This window comes from Microcebus murinus, unplaced genomic scaffold (assembly GCF_040939455.1).
Source record: "Microcebus murinus isolate Inina unplaced genomic scaffold, M.murinus_Inina_mat1.0 scaf005_hap2_Mmur4.0, whole genome shotgun sequence".
Classification (NCBI taxonomy): Eukaryota; Metazoa; Chordata; class Mammalia; order Primates; family Cheirogaleidae; genus Microcebus; species Microcebus murinus.
This window is the reverse complement of record NW_027438951.1, coordinates 935417-961358: the sequence shown is the minus strand read 5'-3', so window position 1 is coordinate 961358 and position 25942 is coordinate 935417. Positions and strand designations below refer to the sequence as shown.

Below are 25942 nucleotides of genomic sequence, written 5' to 3'. Positions count from 1 at the left end.
CAGCAAGAAAAATCCAATAACCCTATTTAAAAATGGGCAAAAGACATTGTAAGGCTGGTGGTGGGCGCCCTCCCTTCCCTAGATCAAAAAGAAAAGTCTCATGAGACCAGACCTGCCAAGGACAAAACTGCTAGGCCCCGCTGACAGGATCCACACCCAGATGTCCACCTGGATAAGAACGTTTTGGCTCCTGGATTCCACAAATACCTCCAGCCCCTCCTAAAATCCCCAGCTCTTCCCGCCAAAAGTCCCTAGCCAGGCCCAAAGGATATAAAAGGCCTCGGCCCCTTCAAACAGCGGCTACTTCTGGGGGCTCCCCTCTCTTGGGGCCCCAGAACCTCGTCCACGAGTGTATAATAAAGCCACGTGGTTTGGCCCCCACTCTTTCTCTCTCTGTCTGTCTTTTCTTTTCGAAAAACCTTACAGACATGAGCAGAAACTTTTCTACAGAAGACAGAAGAATGGCCAACAAACATGAAAAAATGCTCATCATCTCTAATCATCAGGGAAATGCAAATCAAAACCACAATGAGGTATCACTTAACTCCAGTGAGAATGGCCTTTATCAAAAAGTCTCCAAACAATAAATGCTGGCGTGGATGCGGAGAGAGAGGAACACTCCTACACTGCTGGTGGGACTGCAAACTAGTTCAACCTCTGTGGAAAGCAATATGGAGATACCTTAAAGCGATACAAGTGAATCTACCATTTGATCCAGCAATCCCATGCTGGGCATCTACCCAAATGATCCAATGACACTCTACAAAAAAGACAGCTGCACTCGAATGTTTATAGGAGCACAATTCATAATTGCAAGGCTGTGGAAACAGCCCAAGTGCCCATCAATCCAAGAATGGATTCATAAAATGTGGTATATGTATACCATGGAGTACTATTCAGCTCTAAGAAACAACGGTGATATAGCACATCTTATATTTTCCTGGTTAGAGCTGGAGCCCATACTACTAAGTGAAGTATCCCAAGAATGGAAAAACAAGCACCACAGATACTCACCAGCAAACTGGTATTAACTGAGTAGCACCTAAGTGGACACATAGGTACTACAGTAGTAGGGTATTGGGCAGGTGGGAGGGGGGCAGGTATATACATACATAATGAGTGAGATGTGCACCATCTGGGGGATGGTCATGCTGGAAACTCAGACTTGAAATTATTGAATTTATTGAAACCTTAAAATCTGTATCCCCATAATATGCCGAAATAAAAAAAAAGAAATTAAAATTAGAACTACCATATGATCCAGGAATCTCTCTTCTGGGTATATACCCAAAGGAGATGAAATCACCACCTTGTAAAGAAATCTGCACGCCTGTATTCTGTGTAGCATTATTCACAATAGCCAAGATAGGTCTGTAGATTCACAAATGGATAAGGAAAATGAGATACATGTACACAATGTAATATTATTTAGCCTTAAAAAAAGGAGATCCATTTGCCACAACATGGATGGAGGTGGAGGACATTATGCTGAGTAAAATAGGCCAAATACAGAAAGAAAAATATTGCATGATCTCACTTATATGTGGAATATTTTTTTTTTTTTTTTGAGATAGAGTCTCGCTTTGTTGCCCAGGCTAGAGTGAGTGCCATGGCGTCAGCCTAGCTCACAGCAACCTCAAACTCCTGGGCTCAAGCAATCCTGCTGCCTCACCCTCCTTAGTAGCTGGGACTACAGGCATGCGCCACCATGCCTGGCTAATATTTTCTATATATATTAGTTGGCCAATAATTTCTTTCTATTTATAGTAGAGACGAGGTCTCGCTCTTGCTCAGGGTGGTTTCGAACTCCTGACCTCGAGCAATCCGGCCGCCTCGGCCTCTCAGAGTGCTAGGATTACAGGCGTGAGCCACCACGCCTGGCCTATATGTGGAATCTTATAAAAAGTCAAACATACAGAGGCATATCTGTAAATATAAATAAATAAAACAGTGGTTACCAGGGGCAGGGAGCTGTAGGGGAGGAAATGGTGAAGTGTAGGTCAGAGGATACAAAGTAGCTCACGCCTGTAATCCTAGCACTCTGGGAGGCCGAGGCGGGTGGATTGCTCAAGGTCAGGAGTTCGAAACCAGCCTGAGCAAGAGTGAGACCCCGTCTCTACTATAACTAGAAAGAAATTAATTGGCCCACTAATATATATCGAAAAAATAGCTGGGCATGGTGGCGCATGCCTGTAGTCCCAGCTACTCAGGAGGCTGAGGCAGGAGGATCGCTTGAGCCCAGGAGTTTGAGGTTGCTGTGAGCGAGGCTGACGCCAGGGCACTCACTCTAGCCTGGGCAATAAAGTGAGACTCTGTCTCAAGAAAAAAAAAAAAAAAGTAGCAGATATGTAGGATCAATGAATCTAGAGATCTAATGCACAATATGAGGACTAAGGTTAATCAAATTGTATTAGGGATTTTTGTGAAATAAGCAGATTTTAGTTGCTTTTGTCAGAAAAAAGTAACTGTGAGATGATAGATATGTTAAACTGCTTCACTATAGCAACTGCTTTACTATCTATAACATGATGTTGCAAACCTCAAATATACACAAGAAATTTTAAAAAAGAAAAGAAGGGACAGAGGCAAGATCTGTGGATTACATAAGACTTAAAAGATAGACCAGGCCGGGCTCGGTGGCTCACGCCTGTAATCCTAGCACTCTGGGAGGCCAGAGGTGGGAGGATCGTTCAAGGTCAGGAGTTTGAGACCAGCGTCAGCAAGAGTGAGACCCCCATCTCTATTTAAAAATGAAAGAAATTAATTGGCCAACTAAAAAAATATATATATAAAAAATTAGCCGGGCATGGTGGCACATGCCTGTAGTCCCAGCTACCAGGGAGACTGAGGCAGGAGGATCGCTTGAGCCCAGGAGTTTGAGGTTGCTGTGAGCTAGGCTGACACCAGGGCACTCTAGCCCAGGCAACAGAGTGAGACTCTGTCTCAAAAAAAAAAAAAAGAATATATATATATATCAGGCTGGGTGCAGTGGCTCATGCTTGTAATTCTAGCACTCTGGGAGGCCAAGGTGGGTGGATTGCTCAAGGTCAGGGGTTCAAAACCAGCCTAAGCAAGAGTGAGACCCCCTCTACTAAAAAAATAGAAAGAAATTAATTGGCCAACTAAAAATATAAAAACAAAAATTAGCTGGGCATGGTGGCGGATGCCTATAGTCCCAGCTACTCGGGAGGCTGAGGGAGCAGGATTGCTTGAGCCCAGGAGTTTGAGGTTGCTGTGAGCTACTAGGCTGACACATGGCACTCTAGCCTGGGCAACAGAGTGAGACTCTGGCTCAAAAAAAAAAAAAAAATATATATATATATATATATCTATATATACACACCAAAATTTTAAAAGTGTGCCTAGAAGAAGCTCATTTGAATAAAAAGAAACATAAAAAATGCAAAGAAGAGATTTCCATACAAGTCAAGATAGCAGTTGGTTACAGGGAGAAGGTGGAGATTGTGGTCCTGACGGGGACATTCTATGGTGGGTGGCAAAGTTCTGTTTTTCAGCTGGTTGATGGTTATGAGGGGCTCACCGAATAATAGTTCATTAAGCCATACATTTGTTTTATGTGTTTTGCAATATCTGATTTCTTTTACAATAGAAAATATTTTTAAACAATTCCTCTGGACATATTACATGGATTCATTCAATGAATATTTACTGAGTGCCTACTATGTACCAGGTGCTGTGCATATAAGGAAAAAGGGTGCTGCATTTGTCAGAGAGTTGGTTAGCTCGCAGGGTGAGGAAAGAACCTCAGACACAGAGATATTAAGTAATTGAGGGAGGAAGGCAGGGGTCCATGTTTGAAGTCCAACATCAAGTCCCAGATGTGGGGAGGGGGGCATCAAAGTAAATAAGAGATGAGTGGAGGGGTCTGGACCTCAGAAGTTCAGAGATGGGTTGGGAGGTAGACAGCACAAAGGATGGAGGTGAATAGTTCAGCACAGAGGGTGCAAGAATGTGAGGACCTGTAAGCTGCCCTCTTTTCTTACTGAGGAGATGGTTACAATTTATAAGTGTAGGATTGATGGCTGAAAGTGGCTGCACTGGACTCCACATTCTCTCCCCAGGCCTTCTGTGCTGGGCAGGTCATGAACAGTTCAGGACAGGCTGTGAAAGGAGCCTGAGTCAAGAGGATCTAGAAAGCAGAATCACTATGCAAACACGTATCCACAACAGTAACTTAGGGAAACAAGACAAAAACAAAGGTGGATTGGCTGGGCACAGTGGGTTGCCTGTAATCCTAGCATTCTGGGAAACCGAGGCAGGCGAATCGTTTGAGCTCAGGAGTTTGAGACCAGCTTGAGCGAGAGCAAGACCCCATCTCTACTAAAAATAGAAAGAAATTAGGTGGACAACTAAAAATATATATATATAGAAAAAATTAGCCGGGCATGGTGGCGCATGCCTGTAGTCCCAGCTACTTGGGAGGCTGAGACAGGAAGATTGCTTGAGCCCAGGAGTTTGAGGTTGCTGTGAGCTAAGCTGGGCAACAGAGCGAGACTCTGTCTCAAAAACACACACACACACACACACAAAAAAAAAAAAAAAAAAAAAAAAAAAAACAAGGGGGGATTGAATTGAAAGTCTGACTTGAATTTGAAATCTGATTTCTACTTTTGACTTTCTGTGTGACCTTGAGAAAATAACTCAACTTCTGCAAACTTCAGTCCTGTTATCTGCAAATGGAGATAGTGAGCCTTGCCCCATCTCCTTTGGTATAATAGTAGTGAACCAATGAGAAACAGATGACAAAACATTATAAATTTGAAAGTAACTCATAGGCTGGGTGTGGTGGCTCACGCCTGTAATCCTAGCACTCTGGGAGGCCAAGGCGGGTGGATCATTTGAGCTCAGGAGTTCGACACCAGCCTGAGGAAGAGTGAGATCCCGTCTCTACCAAAAATAGAAAGAAGTTAATTGGACAGCTAAAAATATATAGAAAAATTAGCTGGGCGTGGTGGCGCATGCCTGTAGTCCCTGTAGCTACTCAGGAGGCTGAGGCAGGAGGATTGCTTGAGCCCAGGAGTTTGAGGCTGCTGTGAGCTAGGCTGATGCCAGGGCACTCTAGCCCAGGCAACAGAGTGAGACTCTGTCTCAAAAAAAAAAAAAAAAAAAAAAAGAAAGCAACTTATAAAATGATAGTGTTACTGGTGGCCCCCAGGGTGCATGGCACCACTTGCCCTGGGAAAATTGCTTCTCCCCTGCTGGAGCCCACATCCCTTCACTGCACAATGATGAACTCTGAGGGCTTTTCCAGTTCTGACCATCAAAAGATCTGTTTCCCATCAGCCTTTCCTGCCACAGCCACCAAGCTGACTCATTACTACCCCACCAGTATCATCTCCAACAACAAAACCCTACAATGTCCTGTAACCTGTGGAAAAGTGTTTGTGCTCATTTCTAGAATCTGAGGGAGGCTAAAACTGAACTCCTTCCGGAAGGTGTGTCTAAGTCACAGGCTTGTTCATTTATATGGAACCATCAGAGGAACAATGGAATCCTAACCTTCTGAGAGTAAAATCTACACATTGTTCTCACCTTAAGACAAACTCATTTGCTGATTTAACAGTTTACAAACAGTTTCTCTTTTGTTTCTTAATGGAGACTGACCCACCAGAGTAAACATAGGTGCAAGGACCTGTAAGGTTGAGGTGGGTCCTGTGCAAAGGACACAATATCTGGAGAAGAGAGATTGAGACTTGAATCTGAATTTCCCGGTTACAGTCAAATTGTGTCTTCCCCCCTCAACACACACAAAATTCATATGTTGAAGTCCCAGCCCCACAGTATGACCTTATTTGGAAACATTAACAGTGAAAGCAAGGTAATTAGGGCGGGCCCTAATTAAATATGACTGATGTCCTTATAAAAAGGAATAATTGAGACACAGAGATTCATAAAATGAAGACACTGGGAAGAGACACAGAGAGAAGGCCATCTACAAGCCCAGGAGAGTGGCCTGGAACACATCCTTCCCTCACAGCCCTCACAAGGAACCAACCCTGCCGACACGTTAATTTTAGACTTACAGCTTCCAAAACTGACAGACAATACATTTCTCTTATCTAAGCCACTCAATTTGTGCTACTTTGTTACAGCAGCCCTAGGAAACTAATAAGCTCTGCATTTGAATCACCTGGAAGAACTTCTACTTCCAGCCACACTAGTGTACCTGGCATTGAACTTGTCCCCTACTCATAAAACCTACTAGAAAACTAGATCAAACAAATATATGAGACAACTGCTCTCAGACATTGGATGGCAGTCAGTGCAAGGCTGTGGCCTCTATGACAAGGAAAACAAAAGAGGTGAGCCCTAGGACTACCCTGGCTTTTAGCCTGTAATCACATTCTTGACCATGGCAATCTCACAGAGTTGAGAGAATAGAGAGCAGAATTCTGGGTGGTTAAGGGAGTTGCAATTTGCAAGAAAAAGGACCAGAGAGAAGGGAGCTATGTAGAGAAAGAGCTGCAGAAATCTACACTGGGGTTCTCCCATGAGACTTTGGCTGAATACTAACATGCACAGGTGCAAAGTGAAACACCATGAGGCAAATTCAAAAACAACTACTGGGGACACACAAACTGCATAACTACTAGAGCTCATACAGAACTGGGAGATGTTTGGGTTCTTCTAATCAGCCAGAATGGAGAGACCTGTAACATTTAATAGAGACTAGTCTCAAGGTGGACCATTTCAGCAATGAATTCCTGAGAACCACTTAAAGAACATGATGAGATGATCAGTAGCTGCAACACTGGAAAGATGGCGGAGCAAGAGGAAAGGAAAAAAAATCCCTTTGGTTCCAGAAAAATCTCCTGAAAAAGAGGAAGGCTTACCAAGCCCTCAAAGCCACCCGGGCAAAGCAGGCACTTTTGGCAAAGAAGGAGCAGAGGAAAGGAAAAGGGCCCAGGTTTAAGCGACTGGAATCGTTTCTACATGATTCCCGGTGGCAGCAATGCAACAGGGTGCATCTCAGACGACTAGAAGTAAAATCTCATGCCTTGAAGTTGCCGGATAAACATTCCTTGGCCTTTGTTGTAGTACGCATCCAAAGGATTAATGGGGTGAGCTCACTGGTGCAAAAGACCATCGGGAGACTTCTCCTAAAAAAAATTTTCAGTGGTGTCTTTGTTAGAGTCACCCCACAGAGCCTAAAATTGCTGCCTATGGTGGAACCTTATGTGACCTGGGGATTTCCAAATCTGAAGTCTGTCCGGGAACTCATCTTGAAACGTGGACAAGCCAAGGTCAAGAATAAGACCATCCCTCTGACAGATAACACAGTGATTGAAGAGCACCTGGGGAAGTTTGGTGTCATTTGCTTGAAAGACCTCATTCATGAAATTGCCTTCCCGGGGAAGCATTTCCAGGAGATCTCATGGTTCTTGCATCCTTTCCAACTCTCAGTGGCCAGTCATGCTACCAAGAATAAAGTGGGCTTTCTCAAGGAGATGGGCTCACCCGGCTACTGAGGTGAACACATCAATCAGCTCATCCGCTAACTGAACTAAACCCAGAATATCTGAAAGCACAGTGCATTGAGAGCATGTGTTTTTGAGTTTTGGAATTATGAAGTATCTTCAGAGAAGATTATTTTCACTCTATCTTCAAAAACAAAGGGAAGAGTCAGGGAAAAGACAGTCGGTTATGCTCATGGCAGGAACCTCTCATCACAGTCCAGTTCAAAGGAAAAATTCCAGTGTGTTCCACTTTGGCTGCTGCCACCTCTGAAATCACATTCCATGGAGAAAGGAGTCCTGCTTTGTCAGATTTCTATCCTGAGGTGTTAAACATTGGTGACTGAATGACTCAAGCATGTGTATGATGATCCCTAAGACTCCTGCAACAGTGGTCCGAGTCCAAATGCATACTTGAATCTGGGTATTCCCAGGGCTTTGTTTTGAAAAGATTTGAAATACAATTGGGAAGGAGAACGCAAAACTCAGCTGTCTCTTTGAATCCATGTCCCAAGTTTTCAGTGATGGCTTTGAGAGCTCTCAGACATGGCTGGCTCTAAGTGCATCTGGTGGCTTTTTTATCCTAGCCTGCAACCAGTTTAGTCCCTTTCTCTAGTTCAGGATTTGAGAACAAATGACCCCTTTGATGGGTATACGCATATACTCAAACTTTTGCTTATAATTTGTGCATAGACTCTTCTCTCCATGGACCTTTGCACTTCATATGAGGAAGTCCTGCTTTTCCCAGGATTGGTCACCCAAGCCCTGATCTTTCTAGTCTCTGGTTCCATTGTCTTGTGGAAGAGCAAAGCTAACCAAGATAGCTTTTTCCCTTCACAGTGGCAGATTGTGTTGCTCCTTGCACTGTCAGTCTGGGAAATGCCCACCATTTCTCCCCCTTCCCCGCCCCTCCCCTCCTGGGGGTTCAGGATGGGATTTTCTGGTTTCTCTGAAGATCATCTTCCTCCTTAAAACCAAGCTCAGGAAGGAACGAACCATTTTCTTGGTCTGGCATGGATGAACTTAGCGCTATTTGGCTTTTTAGGCATCTGGCAGGCAGCTAAATTGGCCTTTTTCTTTCATATTCTGGACTCCAGAAGTATTGCCCTTTGTCCTGCTGGTACTGTCGTAGACTAGCAATAGGCTTTCTGAGGATGTTAGCCTTAAAGAAGTCAGTCTGATACTGCTTGTGTTTTTTCATCAGTGTCCACTTCTAAGCAGGCCTTCACTTAGTTGCCTCAGCTTGCCATCTGAGCAATTGGTGAAGATGTGCCAGGCCTAGGTTAAATTTGGAAATAGGCTTGACCAGTTTGTTCCTGGTCCTTTCGGGTCAGGTTTGCTACAATATTGGCTCATGGGGCCCTCAAACATAGCTGTGAAATTGAGAGGTATAACATGCCTTAAAATGTGCCAGGTTATGAGGTAATTAATTAGGTTGGTTGGCTCCATAGTTAACCTGTCAGCAATAGATGTTATAGATGTTACTCTTATATTTTAAAACATTGTGAAATCAGATTACTTTAAAACGATGTATGGTACCCTAAAATCAAAGTCTGGAAAAAAAAAAAAAAAAAAGAAAACGATGTATGGCAAAGTCCATGGGGAAAAAAGCAGTTGTGAGTATGGAAGCCCAGGGCTTAGATCCCTGCTGTCTTATACTAAATATGGGAATGGTGTTTCCATTCTTGCCTGTGAAATGGAGCTAATACCTTCTAGCATGTCTGCCTCACATGGTGGTTAAAAGAATTGAGTAAAATAATAGTTTGTAATTTATAATTCTAGGCTGGGAACGGTGGCTCACGCATGTAATCCTAACACTCTGGGAGGCCAAGGCAGGCGGATTGCTCCAGGTCAGGAGTTCGAAACCAGCCTGAGCAAGAGCGAGACCCCGTCTCTACTATAAATAGAAAGAAATTAATTGGCCAACTAATATATATATATATATATATATATATATATACATATATATAGAAAAAATTAGCCGGGCATGGTGGCACATGCCTATAGTCTCAGCTACTCGAGAGGCTGAGGCAGGAGGATTGCTTGAGCCCAGGAGATTGAGGTTGCTGTGAGCTAGGCTGACGCCACGGCACTCACTCTAGCCTGGGCAACAAAGCGAGACCCTGTCTCAAAAAAAAAAAAAAATTATAATTCTATATAAATAAAAGGTTATCACAAAAAAGAAATAAAGAACATGATGAAATATATGAACCTTCTCTCATCAGAAACATGAATGTATGTGTGTGTGTGTGTGTGCACGCACACACACACTGTTCTGGACCCCCTGCTCTTACCGAACTACATACACTCTCCCTTAGTAATGGCCTCATTCAGTCTCATTTCCCTTAACTACCATCTATTTGATTAAGACTTACAAAATCATGTTTTCAACCTGGATCTTTCCCATGAACTTCAGACCCATAAAACAAACCATCTAACTGACATCTCCACTTATGTATCTCAATTTCTAAATACAAAAACCTTGGAGTGATCCTTGCTTCTATTCTCCATACCCAAACCATTATAAAGTTCCATTGACTATACTTTCAAAACATTCCAAATGACCACCAATGCCCCATAATCCCCCTGGTCCAAGTCACCATGGTCTCTGGCCTGGATAATTGAAACAATAATATTAATATATTATTTTTAATGTATCGGGAAGTGGGGGCTTCCCGATATGTTAATAACAAAATCCAAACTCTTTAACCTAGAAATCCCCATGTGAACTGGCCCTGCCACTTCATCTCACTTCATCTCAACAACTCTCTTGCTATTCCACACTGGTCTTTTTGCTGTTCCTGAACATATAAAAATCTCATCTTCATCTTGAAGCCTTTGCCCTGTTTGTTCCTTCTTCTCAGAATACTCTTTCACCAGATCTTTCCAACGCTGTCATTCAGATCTCAGCTTCCTGTCACTGAGACCTCAGCTTAATTGTCACCTCCTCAGGGAGACTTTCTCTGATCATCCAAATTAAAGTGGCCAGCCACAGTCATTCTCCACATCACCCTATCTTAATTTCCTATATACCACTTCTCAATGCCTGGTGTTTTTCTTTCTTGTTTGTTTGAGGTTTACTGCCTGTTTCCCTGCCCATACCTACCCTGACACACACTAGAATGTGAGCTCCTGGGCAGCAGAAGCCTTGTCTGTCTTGATCACTGCTTTTTTCTCTGGATCAATTAGTGCCTGCCACATAATAGGTGCTCAGTAAACACTTGTTGAATGAATGAATTCCACACATGATTTCATGGTGTTATAGAAGCAGGTTTAAAACACTACTCTTTAGAAACATGACTAGTTTTGTGGTTTGCAACAAACCTAATCACCAGGATTTACTCATCACATATTTATGTGCTAGGAACCAGGAATACAATGGTGAACCAGATGGACACAGTCTCTGAGCTGCCAGGCAAGGCTTGGTACTGGACTTTTACCTCAAATCCAGACATTGCTACAGCATGTTGTTCAGTATTAAACTGGGGTATGAGAGTGATCAGCTAATGACTTGCCAGAGCATATGTAAGATGAGCATTTATCAGTTAGACTATCAAGGCTGAAATTTAAAATGAACAAAGCTTAGAGGTTTGGCCACTTTATTCTCACACTCAATTCTATTTGCACAGTAAAATAAACTTGGCTAGGTTATAGCAAGTTTCACTTCTTTGGCTCCATAATTCACTCCAATAAAATTGAAGGGCCCCTTCTGGATTGTATCCATTGTCGAAAGACACTGAAATGAATTAGAAACATCTTGAAAGTCTCTGAGGCTGTACAGAGACACCTCTGACTTAAACTGCCTTTCTGACCAGAGTGATTACTGTCCCTTTGTTTCAGCGGAATTGGCCCCCTGCTCCCTCTGCACTGGTGAAATCTCAAAGCTATGAAATCATTTCCTTCACATGTGCACAGGATGGGTCAGCAACCTGCCTTCATAGCCAGGCTTTCCAACTCAGGCTGAGGGAGCAGAACCTATATCTATCTGTATGTGGAGCTCTAGGTCTTTTTTTTTTTTTTTTTTTTTTTTTTTTGAGACAGAGTCTCACTTTGTTGCCCAGGCTAGAGTGAGTGCCGTGGTGTCAGCCTAGCTCACAGCAACCTCAAACTCCTGGGCTCAAGCAATCCTCCTGCCTCAGCCTCCCAAGTAGCTGGGACTACAGGCATGTGCCACCATGCCCGGCTAATTTTTTCTATATATGTATTAGTTGGCCAATTAATTTCTTTCTATTTATAGTAGAGACGGGGGTCTCGCTCTTGCTCAGGCTGGTTTCGAACTCCTGACCTCGAGCAATCCGCCCGCCTCGGCCTCCCAGAGTGCTAGGATTACAGGCGTGAGCCACCGTGCCCGGCGAGCTCTAGGTTTTGATCCTTCAATTCTGCTGTCATTTCAGCAATAGCAGTTTTTGATTTAACTTCCAGAAGGAACTATGTGGGCTTCTTCCCCACCTGACCCATGGATGAGCTTCATACTGTCCTGATCAGGAGCATCTGGAGCTCCAGAATTTTGGTGCTCAGATTCTGATTGCTTAGAGTTGTTGGTCTCCTGAGCTGCTTCTGCAGTGGCCTTATTGGCTAGGCTACAAGAGATGCCTCAGATTAGGGAACGACAAAGAGGAAAAAATGTTGCTAAGAACCCACATGGACCAATTGTGAAAAGCTTTCAAGTTGAGTGTCAATTGGCCTGATAAAGGATTTCTCATGGCCTGGCGTGGTGGCTCACGCTGGTAATCCTAGCACTCTGGGAGGCCGAGGCAGGCGGATTGCTCCAGGTCTGGAGTTTGAAACCAGCCTGAGCAAGAGCGAGACCCCATCTCTACTACAGAAAGAAATTAATTGGCCAACTAATATATATAGAAAAAATTAGCCGGACATGGTGGTGCATGCCTATAGTCCCAGCTACTCGGGAGGCTGAGGCAGTAGGATTGCTTTAGCCCAAGAGTTTGAGGTTGCTGTGAGCTAGGCTGACGCCACAGCACTCACTCTAGCCTGGGCAACAAAGCGAGACTCTGTGTCAAAAAAAGGATTTCTCACTATTACATATGAAGAGAGGCACAAAGTTGGAATGGAACTAGTTTGGGGAGCAGTTGGAGTTACAAGCAGGAAACAGAAACCCTAGAAATCAAGCCATAGTCAATGAACATCAATCAACTAGTTTCCAACTCTCCCTGGGACCTCAGCCTGTGTTGACCAAGATTGTATGCTATGGGATGGCAGGAATGTCACCTATGTTGGTCCCCAAAGTACTTCTAACACCTTTAACAGTCTTGGCTTATAATACATACTTGTTGGAGACTAAGACCCTCCACATTCCAACGACTTGTCCTGACTTGTCCTACGCATGAAAAATAGCCTAAGATGAAAATAGCACCCAGCCCTCTAGCTATAGTTCAGAGAAGAATGCATAACAGCTTTCGGTGCCATTGAGATGCTGATTGGGGCTGATTAGCCCACACTCAAGCCTCATCATCCCCCCACTCTATTTTTCTGTTTCTACTTCCTTGTTTTCTGTATATAAAACCTACTAAAAATCCAAGTAAAGTAGACCTTGACAACCATCTGCTTGGTCTCGTTTCTTTCTCTCGCCCATCTCTTTCAGGCACGGTCCCCCTCGCCCCCGCGAGTAACAGAAGGTCCCGCGGGCCGGGACACATACTCAACACATTATTGTCTGAATGACCGACTGAAGTGAGTGTGGCTATAAAACACAAGAGATCTTTGTGATCAAACAGTTCTGTATATTGATTTCATTGGTAGTTACATGAATCTACACAGGTGATGAAATTGCATAGAGCTATACATGCACACATGAGTGCACACACAATGGGTGACACCTACAATAGCTCTCAGATGGTATCGATGTCATTTGCTATCTGTGAGACTGAAGTAGAGCTGTGCACCCTGTAAAGTACAAAATGGACTCAATGTTCTTGTTTCTAAAAAAACATTTATCAAATACCTACTGTGGACCAAGCCTATATTCTAGGGCAGGGTTAGGGTTAGGGTTAGGGTGATTGATACAACCCAGGCCGTGCTCCTATGATGCTCACAGTGGTCCAGTGAACCAAGCACTGGGCCAAGTACTAATATGGAATATACCACATGGACAACTTCATAACCATCAGGAGGCTTAGAGTAACAGAGGGTAAAGCTAGAGAGGTGGCAGTGGCCAGATGATGGAAGACAAGTTGTGGGTAGAATTGATAGGACTGGGTCACCAATTGCATGTGGACAATGAGGGAGATGAAAGAGTCCAGGCTGAATCACAGGCTTCTGGTTTGCAATTAACAGATAATATTACTGTGTAACACGTTATGAAGGCCCTCATGGAACAAGGGCAAATGAACGTTCATTGATGGCACTCCTTTCTCGTACACATTTATCAACTTACATTCATAATTTTGTGAAGTGGTCAAGGCAGCTACTATCCTAGTTTTCCAGAAAAAGAAACTGATACTCAGATGAAATGGCTTGCTCATTGACTCACAGTGAATCTGAACCCAAGTATCATGGCTCCCCATTCAGTGTTCAAGAACGTTGTTTCAAATTAGTTGAAATTAAAGAAGAGAGAAAATAGAGGCACAGCAGGAAGAGGGTACATGCCCATTCAAGTTGGTTGGTGACCCTTCACAATAGCTTAAAACTTTACTAGGCAGGTTTGTAAGCTTGTGACTCCTACCACACTCTGCAGTTTACTGGAGGGTATTTGGAGGAAAACAGTTATGGGTTAGGGTACTTTTAGCACTGTTCCATCACATGGAACTGTCAAAGTTGTTTCCTCTGATTTAGCTCTGTATCCCAAAGTTGAATATTTCTGTCCCTTCATGTACAAACATTCTTCTTTGGAGTCCAGAAGACACAGAGGGGAAAAAAGGAAATAATAATAAGATTTGCTATTGTCTGACTTACTGACTTTTCATTCTTTGTACATTCTTCACTATCTCTATTCCTCTGACTATGAACAAGTTTCCCCTACAGTGTATTTCTGGTTCTTGTGTTGCCATTGACATATACTTAGTAAATGCTAGCTAGTGTTAGAAAACCTAACAACTCAATTACTGACTGCCATTTGTAAGGCCCCAAAGAATCCTGGATGTGGTCCAATAACGTGAAACAACAACTTAGAGATTTTCGGTAACTTCCCAAGACCTGCTCCTCTAAACCAAGATCCCCATCACTTCCCAGTGGTTACACCTTGAACACAATCAGGAAGTTTGGGGTGTGTTTATGTGTTGCAAAAGGTGAACATTATTGAAGAAACACAGTTCTGCTTCTATTTTCTGCTGAGCTTTACTCAGGAGGGCCCTTTCCCTCCGCCTTCTACTTCCTTGCCAAGGGGGACCACAAAGGCCATGGGACCCAAGGACAGGGGGTTGGGAATTTCCAGAAGCAGGTTACACTGGTCCTCTCTGTCCTGGCTCAGTGCCACTGGCCCTGGGATTGCTGGTGACTTTTCAGCCTGATGGCCTGTAACCTTCTGCTCCCTGCCAGATAGAGTTGGGACTTGTCCCAGGCATGGAATAACTTCCTGTGATTGTCCTGAAGATGGCCTAGCCCACAGGATCTGCTCCATAGCTTGTCAACAGAGGGAAAAAAACCTGTATTTCTGCAGTGTGATGGGCCCTGGAAGGAAGAATCCTGAGGAAAAATGTTCATCCATACTACATGACATGGACTTGACCTTCCTCATATATTGTCAACCTAAATGCCACTGACTATCCTGGCTGGTTTCTCATTAGTTCTTTTGTGGCAGAATCTTAGAGGTCATTAGGATCAGCTAATCTTATCTGCAGGTTTCACAAACCTGGGAGAGTCACTGATAAATTAGGTACCTGAGCTGGGCGCGGTGGCTCACGCCTGTAATCCTAGCACTCTGGGAGGCTGAGGCGGGCGGATTGCTCAAGGTCAGGAGTTCGAAACCAGCCTGAGCAAGAGCGAGACCCCGTCTCTACTATAAATAGAAAGAAATTAATTGGCCAATTAATATATAGAGAAAATTAGCCGGGCATGGTGGCGCATGCCTGTAGTCCCAGCTACTCGGGAGGCTGAGGCAGAAGGATTGCTTGAGGCCAGGAGTTTGAGGTTGCTGTGAGCTAGGCTGACGCCACGGCACTCACTCTAGGCTGGTCAACAAGCGAGACTCTGTCTCAAAAAAAAAAAAAAAATTAGGTATCCGGATCAGAATGGAAAATGGTGGGTTGGAATAAGGGGTTCACACCAACTGAGGAATTAACAATTATCTTAAACTCTACTAAGTTCTCAGATAGACTAAGTATCAGAAGTGCAATGGAAACACAAAGGAGGTAATCAAGTCTGGATGAAGTTTCAAGGAAGGTTCAACACAGAGGAGCAGAGCTCACTAGACCAAAACTGTTGAGGGGAGGCTCTTCTAAGCAGAGGTACTTGCAAAGGCATGAAAACATGAGGATAAACTTTCTAACATACTCTCACTCCAAAGTGTTAGGTATAAATAGTGGTAGTGGTTACACAACATTATGAAGGTACAGTATTTCATGCCACTGAACTGTACCCTTACAAATGATTAAAAAGGTAAATATTATTTTATGTATATATATTTTTTTTTTTTGAGACAGAGTCTCACTTTGTTGTCCAGGCTAGAGTGAGTGCCATGGCGTCAGCCTAGCTCACAGCAACCTCAAACTCCTGGGCTTCAGCGATCCTCCTGCCTCAGCCTCCCGAGTAGCTGGGACTACAGGCATGCGCCACCATGCTCGGCTAATTTTTTACATATATCAGTTGGCCAATTAATTTCTTTCTATTTTTATAGTAGAGACGGGGTCTCACTCTTGCTCAGGCTGGTTTTGAACTCCTGACCTTGAGCAATCCGCCCGCCTCGGCCTCCCAAGAGCTAGGATTACAGGCGTGAGCCACAGCGCCCGGCCATGTATATTTTTTAACACAATAAAAGTAATGAAAAATGTTATCCTCATACCAATGGTGTCTCCTGGGGACACTCCCCACTGCCGAAGCTGAGTACACAGGTATGAGGGCTCCTGGGACTACCTCCAAAATATGCAACAGAAATAATAGCTAACATATGTATCCCAGGAATTGTTCTAAGTGCTTCCGATGGATAAAACTAAATCATTCAACCCCCATTTAGAATTCATGTGAGGTAATACTCTTTTTATACTATTCTGTAAGTATGCAGAAACTGAGGTGCAGAGAGGTTGCCTAAGGGCAAGAGCACATATGTGGCAGAGGTGGCTTTGAACTCAGATCATCTACTTCAGCCTGGTTCTTAACCCACAGGCTATGTGTGATGTGAAGAAGCTGTCATCCATGGACTAGAGCTATGTAGGTCAAAGAGCTCAGCACGCAAGGAAGGCGAGGCAGTGCATGAGGAGTCAGAGTCGCCACAAAGACAGGAATGAGCTAAATTGACTGGAATTGTGGGAGAGTATTTGCATTAAAAATTCTAGGAAAGGAGAAAAATACAGCATCATTTTGTAAAAATGAGCTTATAATCTACCAAGATGTCCCCTTGTTCTTTTTCCTAAAATACATGAATCTGGAAAGCATTTGGAAAACCTAGTTTCTTGTGTTATTAGATATAAGATGTCTGAGGTTTAATACTGAAGAAAATCTTTCTCAAATGTCCTAGCAGTGCCTGGTGTTTAGAGGGGACTCAGTAAATTGTTGAATTAATTAATAAATCTCTGTCTCATTCCACATATAATCAAGATAAATTCTTCCTGGATTAAAGATTCATATTTAATTTTTTTTTTTTTTTGAGACACAGTCTCACTTTTGTTGCCCAGGCTAGAGTGAGTGCCGTGGTGTCATCGTAGCTCACAGCAACCTCAAACTCCTGGGCTCAAGCAATCCTCCTGCCTCAGCCTCCCGAGTAGCTGGGACTACAGGCATGTGCCACCATGCCCGGCTAATTTTTTCTATATATATATTTTTAGTTGGTCAATTAATTTCTTTCTGTTTTTAGTAGAGACGGGGTCTCACTCAGGCTGGTTTCGAACTCCTGACCTTGAGCAATCCACCCACCTTGGCCTCCCAGAGTGCTAGGATTACAGGCGTGAGCCACCACGCCCGGCCTAAAGATTCATATTTAAATAAAGAAATTATGACAGTGCTGAAAAAAAATAGAGGTGGGCATTTATGAAACACGGGCAGCAGGGAAGGCTTTCTGACATGACACTGCAGCTAGAAAAATAGTGCTATGTATTAATTACTAAAAAGTAGAAATGTCTATTCTTGAAACTCCCAAGTGTTATGTATGAGCCTGCAGGTGGGAGGGAAGAAAAGACATGAGAAGGGAAGGAGTCCCAGCACCCCAGGATCAGTGGGAAATCCAGCCGTCAGCTACAGGCCCAGATGGATTTTTACCAGGTGGTTCATCAGCTCTAAATACTCCTCTGACTGGAGGAAGTTGCCAAAACCACCTACAAGCCTCTGGCCGGCACATAACTTTGTATCAACAGAGGGTGCTCCACGCAGGAGACCACGAGGCACCTGTGCTTACTTAAGCTCCTGTCTCAGCATGGGAGACCAGAGAGCATCTGCCTGCCTACTTATTCCCAGGTACCTGGAGAAGAAAGGAATGTTCTCAATTTCAACTTGGTTTCATTACTTGCTTGGCTCAAAGCACATCTGCTAGAAGGAAGAACCCTTTATTGTTTGTGGTTCCAGGCAAACTCCCTTGGCCTCTGTGCTGCTGACTCAATGCCCTTCTTTTTCTCGCAAGAACACATATGCAAGTCAGGGTTCAGAAAATGATGAAAGAATCAATGAGCACTAGTCCTGAACATATCAACAAGCACACTTGGATGCAATGACACAAACCAGTCTCATTTTCAGTTCAATGTATAAGCATGAACCTCAGGTGAGTCTTGGTGCAAGATGCTCCCTGGTCTTCACCCTCTCTCCCTGTCCTAGGTGAATATTACCTGCCTCCTCTCCCCTCAAGTCCCAATCGTCTTCCCACCACTGCCCCTCTCTGCTTGACTCCTCAGAGTCTAGGAGGGAGGATTATCCCATGCCACCATCCTCTCCTCCCCAAATTAAGGATTTTTCACTGAAATCCTTCAGAAATCCTTCTCTTAGTTTGTTAAAACTGTGCTGTCCCCAAGGGGAGATGAGATATATAACTGATTTAGGGTCTTCCCATACCTTGATTGTACTTTTCCTTCTCAATTTTGGATTCTTTTCATTCCTTTTGATGAGTTTAATGAGAGGAGTTATGCAAATATATACTCAGAAATCTCTATTACTTTCTTTCTGTCATCTTTTTCAGAAACCTCTCTTTTTAAGCTCTGGTAGTCACATAGACCAAAGAAAAAGAGTATCTTGTTTATTCTTTTTTTTTAGACAGAGTCTCGCTTTGTTGCCCAGGCTAGAGTGAGTGCGGTGGCGTCAGCCTAGCTCACAGCAACCTCAAACTCCTGGGCTCAAGCAATCCTACTGCCTCAGCCTCCCGACTAGCTGGGACTACAGACATGCGCTGCCATGCCCGGCTAATTTTTTCTATATATATTAGTTGGCCAATTAATTTCTTTCTATTTTTATAGTAGAGACGGGGTCTCACTCTTGCTCAGGCTGGTTTCGAACTCCTGACCTCAAGCAATCTACCTGCCTCGGCCTCTCAGAGTGCTAGGATTACAGGTGTGAGCCACCGCGCCCGGCCAAGTGTATCTTGCTTAAATCTGTATTGGTCTCATGTCCATTGAGGTTGGATATTATTTTTTATGTGTCACGTCTCTCTGTGAACTGCTGTTAACCTTCTTCTGTAAACTGCTGTTCATGCATTTTGCCCATGTTTCAATTGTGATGCTGATCTTTTTCAAATAATTAATAAAGATTATTCATAGAGGTGAAGGATATGAACTCGGTTTGTCACACATGATGTGGAAATTTTTCACATTTTATCATTTGCCTTATAAGTGTATGTTGTTTTTGAAGTACCTAAAATAGTGCTCAGCATATAGAAGATACTCACTAGGTATTTGTTGAAGAACTGACTGAGTAAATAAATGAATAAACAAAGATGTTCTATGTTCTCATGTAGCAAAAATCTGTCTCTTTCTTTATAGTTTTTCTTCTGCTATCATGTTTGGAAAGGTTTTTCCAGCCCCAAGATCAAATTGAAATTAAACATTTTCTTCTAGAAATTATTTCATTTTATTTACATTTAAATATAAGACATCTGGAATTCATTTCTCATATTTACATTAAGTGAGATTGACCTATAGTTTTCTTTTTTTTGTATTTAATTGCTTTATTGAAATTTAATTCACATACCATACAATTCAAAGTACATAACTGAATGGTTTTTAGTATATTCACAGACGTGTGCCACCATCACCTACCTTTCCTTTTTGTACTGTAATCTTCTTATCTGAGTTGGTATCAGCGTCATTACTAGCATCATTCAATGAATCAAAGAAGTTTGCATCTTTTTCTTTTATTTAAAGTTCAAGAGATCTCAAATATAAAAACTTCCCGAGTCAGGTATCTGTCTTGGAGGTAATTTTCTGACAATAATTTTCATCTCTTTTATATTTACTTTATAATGTTGATCAGGATAACATTTTAGGGGCTAAGCCTTTAAAGAGTGTACCTTTTTTGGCAAGGCAACATTGAATTCTCATTTGGTGTAAAAATTTGGGTGGAGTTACATTATTATTTAAAGCTTAGTTTAATTTCTAATTACACAGTTCTCATAGCCAAAGCCCCCAAACCACTTATTTCTTGTCAGCACTAAAAGCCACAATGTAACAGGCTTGCCTCTTGTGAAATAGGAACCAAGTACTGCCAGAACTGAAAGCCTCTAACAGGAAGTCATGACTTGGTGATGAAATAACTACAGAAAAGGAGGCATGTGAGGGGACAAAAAAGCAGCTGTCCCCCTTTGGGGGCCTAGCTGTCATTTCACTGTTGTTTCCTCTTAGTAAGTAACAGCAAGGGGGCCCTACTACTCATATAGAAAGTCTCCAGTGAAAGGCTTTGCTGAGAACTGGGACTACAAATGTGAGTAAGGCAAACAAGGTCTTTGCCCATACACTTTATAGGTCAGTGGGGCATTCTCATGAGGCTCTCCTTCACGGGAAGACAGTGTGCAAGGGAACAAATCTGACTTTGATGTGGCCCACTCCAGGCCCTGAGGACACGCATGGCACACAGCAAGTCCACTACAGCCCCTGTGCTCACAGGCTGACTGCTCAGGGAGGGAGACAGACAAGTAAACAGAGGACTGCTCCGCAATGGAAGGAAATTGCCTACGATCCCTGTTTCTACTCTGTCCTTAGCTGCAGAGATGGCAGATCTGGAGCCACCCCAGCCAGGGCTTCCCAGCATGCTTTGGGCACATCCAGCCTGACTGAAGACGTTTGCAGGCCTCCCCCACTCCAAGATTATAAAAATATTTCCTATATTTTCTTTTAATCTTTCATGTTTAATTATACATGAATTAATTGTGAGATGCCAAACAAGTCACAAAAACTATAAAGGAACAGATTTACTTACAAAGAGTCAAAAATATCTACATGGTGACAGACCCTGTAAGCAAAGCTAAGATGACCAATACATAGGGAATTACATATTTAATAAATAAAACATATAAAGAACTTCTAAGAGACACTACAATAAAAATAAATGACCTAATAGGCTGGGCATGGTAGCTCATGCCTATAATCCTAGCACTCTGGGAGGCCGAGGCGGGCAGATTGCTCGAGGTCAGGAGTTCAAAACCAGCCTGAGCAAGAGTGAGACCCCATCTCTACTATAAAGAAATAATTGGCCAACTACTATATAGAGAAAAAAAAATTAGCCGAGCATGGTGGTGCATGCCTGTAGTCCCAGCTACTCGGGAGGCTGAGGCAAAGGATTGCTTGAGCCTAGGAGTTTGAGATTGCTGTGAGCTAGGCTGACACCATGGCACTCACTCTAGCCTGGGCAACAAAGCGAGACTCTGTCTCAAAATAAATAAATAAATAAATAATAAATGACCTAATAGAAAAAATTGGGCATTTCACAGTAAAAGAAAGAGAAATGGCCCCAAACCATATATCTATATCTAATTTAAAATGATCTTTTATCATTTATTATTTATCTTTGCCCATAAGATTGGAAAAAAAATTTTCAAATATATGCACAATGGATGTCAATGTCATTTTTCATAATGGCTAAAAATCAGAAAGAAGCTATTAATAAATATCCATCAAAAGTTCGAATAAGCAAACCACACACATTTGCCAGTCATGCCATTTCTATGCCCAGAACCCTCCAATGTCTTCCTCTCTCACTCAGAGGAAAAGCCAAAGCCCTACACGAGTCCCTCATCCCCTCCCTTTACTAATCTGACCTCATCTACTCCATCCCTCACTCCCTGGGCTCCAGCCAAGCTCACTGCTCTTGGAACATTCCAGACATGTTCCTGCTTCAGAGGCACTACATTGTCCATTCCCTACCCTGATTAACGGGTCAGGTATGCAAATTCCCAGATACTTTTAGCTCTTTAAAGTTCAAGCAAAATGGTCTCTAGTAGGCCAAGAGCAATCCCTAAATTGGAACTGCAGGTGACAGCTATTGGAAGTGAAAGCCCCTCAAATCTTTCATCCTCCAATATCTTTCTGTAGTATTAGCACTAGTAGTAAAATATGAATTGGTCACCTTTATTGACTACTTATGAATTGCTTTACATCTAGCTATCTCCCTTAATCCTCAGAATAACCCTATTAGCCAGGACATTGGTCAACCTTGACAAGGGCAAACACTGATTGGGAGTGAAGGAGAAACAGAATATCCCCATTTTCTTTGCTTTGCTTTTCTTCTTTCTTTTCTTTTCTTTTCTTTTTTTTTTTTTTTTGAGGCAGAGTCTCGCTCTGTTGCCCAGGCTAGAATGAGTGCCCTGGCGTCAGCCTGGCTCACAGCAACCTCAAACTCCTGGGCTCAAGCGATCCTCCTGCCTCAGCCTCCCAAGTAGCTAGGACTACAGGCATGCACCACCATGCCTGGCTAATTTTTTCTATATATTTTTAATTGGTCAATTAATTTCTATCTATTTTTAGTAGAGATGGGGGTCTCACTCTTGCTCAGGCTGGTTTCGAACTCCTGACCTCGAGCAATCCGCCCGCCTCAGCCTCCCAGAGTGCTAGGATTACAGGTGTGAGCCACCATGCCCAGCCGAATATCCCCATTTTCAATCCTTAATTAGTTCATCAATTTAAGCATTAAGCATCAGTGACTGCTACAATTACAAAAAGAGAGACAATTAGATATGATTTTCCTCCTAATGGAAGTACCTAGGAAGGGTTCATTATATTATTCTCTCAGAAAATAACAATATATTCAAAGTGCTGACTGTTATTTATAATTTAGAGGTAGGTGGATCCATACTCTGCCATCTTCCAATTTAAAAAGAACAAGATGCTAGCATTGAAGTTTTCTTTTTGCTTTTCTGTGGTGTATATGTATTTTAGTGCTAAGAGTCATTATTCTCATGAAATTTTCTTAAAGGGTTACATTGGATTCATGATAAAGGTGTTTTGTTGTTGTTGTTTGTTTATGATAAAGGTTTTTAAGTTCTTGACCAAATGCAAAGACAGGAAGAGGAGGCCAGGAGTGGACCCATTTCTGAGCAACCTCTCTGCCTTTTAGAAAGCTTGCCCCAAAGCATTTGGCCCATGGAAGAACCAGTTTACTGCCTTACTTCTCCACTATTGCTCCAGGTTCTGAACAAGTGGTTACTTATATTCTGAGAAAGAACTGTGGACAGGTTTTTCCAGGGGGGTTTCCCATTAAGGCTTCTAACTACTGCACTCCATCTCAAAAATACCTATGAGCAGAACTCATCTAAAACAGTCATCTCAGGCCCAGAAGATGTAGCTAGCTAGCCTTTTGGAAAATGATTTACTTAGATTCTTTCTCATCACTTGGTTGTATTTCTTTCTCTATGAGGTCCTGGTCTAATAGCCTGGGTCACTGGTTTTCTGGTTACTTAAATTGCAAATGAATAAAATGTTTTCCTCCTCTTTGTTCTTGCTCTCTTTCACTTTCAACTACCATCTCGTCTCTCTTGTCTTCCACTATCACATTTCTTACTGTTCTCACTACCCACTTCTTCCTAAATCACTAATATTGGGAGTTGGCTTCACCAGATAGAGTAGGAAGCCCCAATTTGACTGCAGGCACAAATAGCTTTCTCCAATTCAGCTTTTTCAGTGATGAAACATCTGTTTTGCATTCTTCTTGCTTGTCTGTGCCCTATTGGTTGGAGCTCTGGGAGGAAGAAGGAGTGACTGGCATTCCGCTCACAAAAGCAGACCTCTAACAGTGCTCTCCTCTTATTTTGCTCAGCTTCACTGACACTTTTCCTCTTGATCTCTAACTGTGGGTATCTCCCAAAGTCCTGCCCTAGGTCATTCCTACTCATTACATCCCTCTTGGATAATTTCATGTACCCCCATGATTTTAACTACTACCTATTCCCCAGTGACAACCAAAATTCCATGTCAGGCCCAGGTCCCTCCCTTCAGCTCTTGACAAATTCATCCAAATGATTGCTGTATATCCCACAGTCACCTCAAACTCAGTATGTCCCAGCCTGAATGTACCGGTCTCACCGATCTGCTCTCAAACTATGTTTTTTCTCCCATGCTCCCTTTCACCTACATGACATAGACAGTGTCCAGAAAGATCTAGACAGAGTGGTGTGACGAAAGAATTGCAAATAAATAAATAAAAGATGAAATTTAAGAATAATAGTGTAAGGTCCTGTTCCTGGGCTTAAACAAAACACCAATAACACATGAACAGACTGGAGAAAAGATAGCTTAGCAAAAACACAGAGGAGAACTAAGTTCACTTGACAGGAAGCTCAATGTGAGTCAATGGTGTGGTACGGCTGCCAGAACAAAGCTAATGGAATCTCCAGCTGCCTTCTCAAAAGCACAGTATCCAGATAAGTAGTGATTGTCCTGCTCTGCTCTGCCTTGGACAGTCTAAATCTGGAGGAGTTTATTCAGTTCTGGTACCAGTTCAGAGGAAATATACAGTACAGTGAGGAAAGTCATAGCACTGTTCTATCCTAAGTAATGGCTGGAAAAACTGGCAGCATTTAGACTACAGATTTGCAGGGCTCTCAAACTGAAAATAAATTAGATGGGTTCTGTATATTCTAAAGAGGTAGCATCAGGACCAAATTCTCACAGTTAGAGCTATCACACAATTATTAATATTTGGGAAGCACATTATGTAACTGGTTTCCTGTCACTAGAAGTATCCAGATAACAATTGGTCAAAAATGTGGCCAAAGTTGGCATTACTGTAACTCAGCCTGGGCCAATTCCCCTTCTCCATGTCCTCACTCCTATCAAACTCAAAAACTTTACTACTCCTTCTCTTGCTATACCTTATAATTAAGCAATCGACAAGTTCCATTGATCATTTTTTCTAAAATCATTCTCATAATTTTCCCTTCTGCTGCCTTCACATTAATACTCTGGACTAAGTCCCTTGCCCAGGAAAGAGAGTAGAGAAAAAAATGGACACCTTTAAATTCCATCCCAATCACCCTGACTTCCAGATTCTAAGTAGCCACCTGGAGTAACACCGTCATATGTTTTGGTCACCCAGAATTTGCACCTTTTTCTATATTTGGAAAATTCCCCACCTTTTAAGTTTCTGGGGGCCAGGTATGGTGGCTCATGCCTACAATCCTAGCACTCTGGGAGGCCAAGGTAGGAGGATTGCTAGAGCTCAGGAGTTCAAGACCAGCCTAAGCAAGAGCAAGATCCCATCTCTACTAAAAATAGAAAAAATTAGCCAGACGTGGTGGTGCATGCCTGTAGTCCCAGCTACTCGGGAGGCAGAGGCAGGAGGATCACTTGAGCCCAGAAGTCGGAGGTTGCTGTGAGCTAGGCTGACACCACAGCACTATAGCCGGAGCAACAGAGTGAGACTCTGTCTCAAAAAAAAAAAAAAAAATTCTAGAATATGGCAAATTTGCAAAGTTTAAATGAACCAAGTTTAAATGAACCAAGTATAACAGTTATGCCAAAATCTGCTAAAGATTATATAGAAAATATGGCCGGGCGCGGTGGCTCACGCCTGTAATCCTAGCACTCTGGGAGGCCGAGGCGGGCGGATTGCTCAAGGTCAGGAGTTCAAAACCAGCCTGAGCGAGACCCCGTCTCTACCATAAAAATAGAAAGAAATTAATTGGCCAACTAATATATATAATATAAAAAAAAATCAGCCGGGCATGGTGGCTCGTGCCTGTAGTCCCAGCTACTCGGGAGGCTGAGGCAGCAGGATCGCTTGAGCCCAGGAGTTTGAGGTTGCTGTGAGCTAGGCTGACGCCACGGCACTCACTCTAGCCTAGGCAAGAAAGCGAGACTCTGTCTCAAAAAAAAAAAAAAATAAAAGAAAAGATTATATAGAAAATAAAGCCAAAGATCAATCTTACTTATGAATATTGATGTAAAAATTCAATA

General features: G+C 42.8%; 1 protein-coding gene and 1 pseudogene across 5 annotated transcripts in view; one reads left to right on the top strand and one right to left on the bottom strand.

Annotated features, from left to right (window-relative positions):
• Window positions 1-25942, bottom strand: part of GAB3 (GRB2 associated binding protein 3) — a 103275-nt gene that overhangs the window by 64689 nt on the left and 12644 nt on the right. The gene's annotated exons all lie outside the window — the stretch shown is intronic.
• On the top strand, window positions 6754-7529 carry LOC109730275 (large ribosomal subunit protein uL30-like 1 pseudogene; annotated as a pseudogene).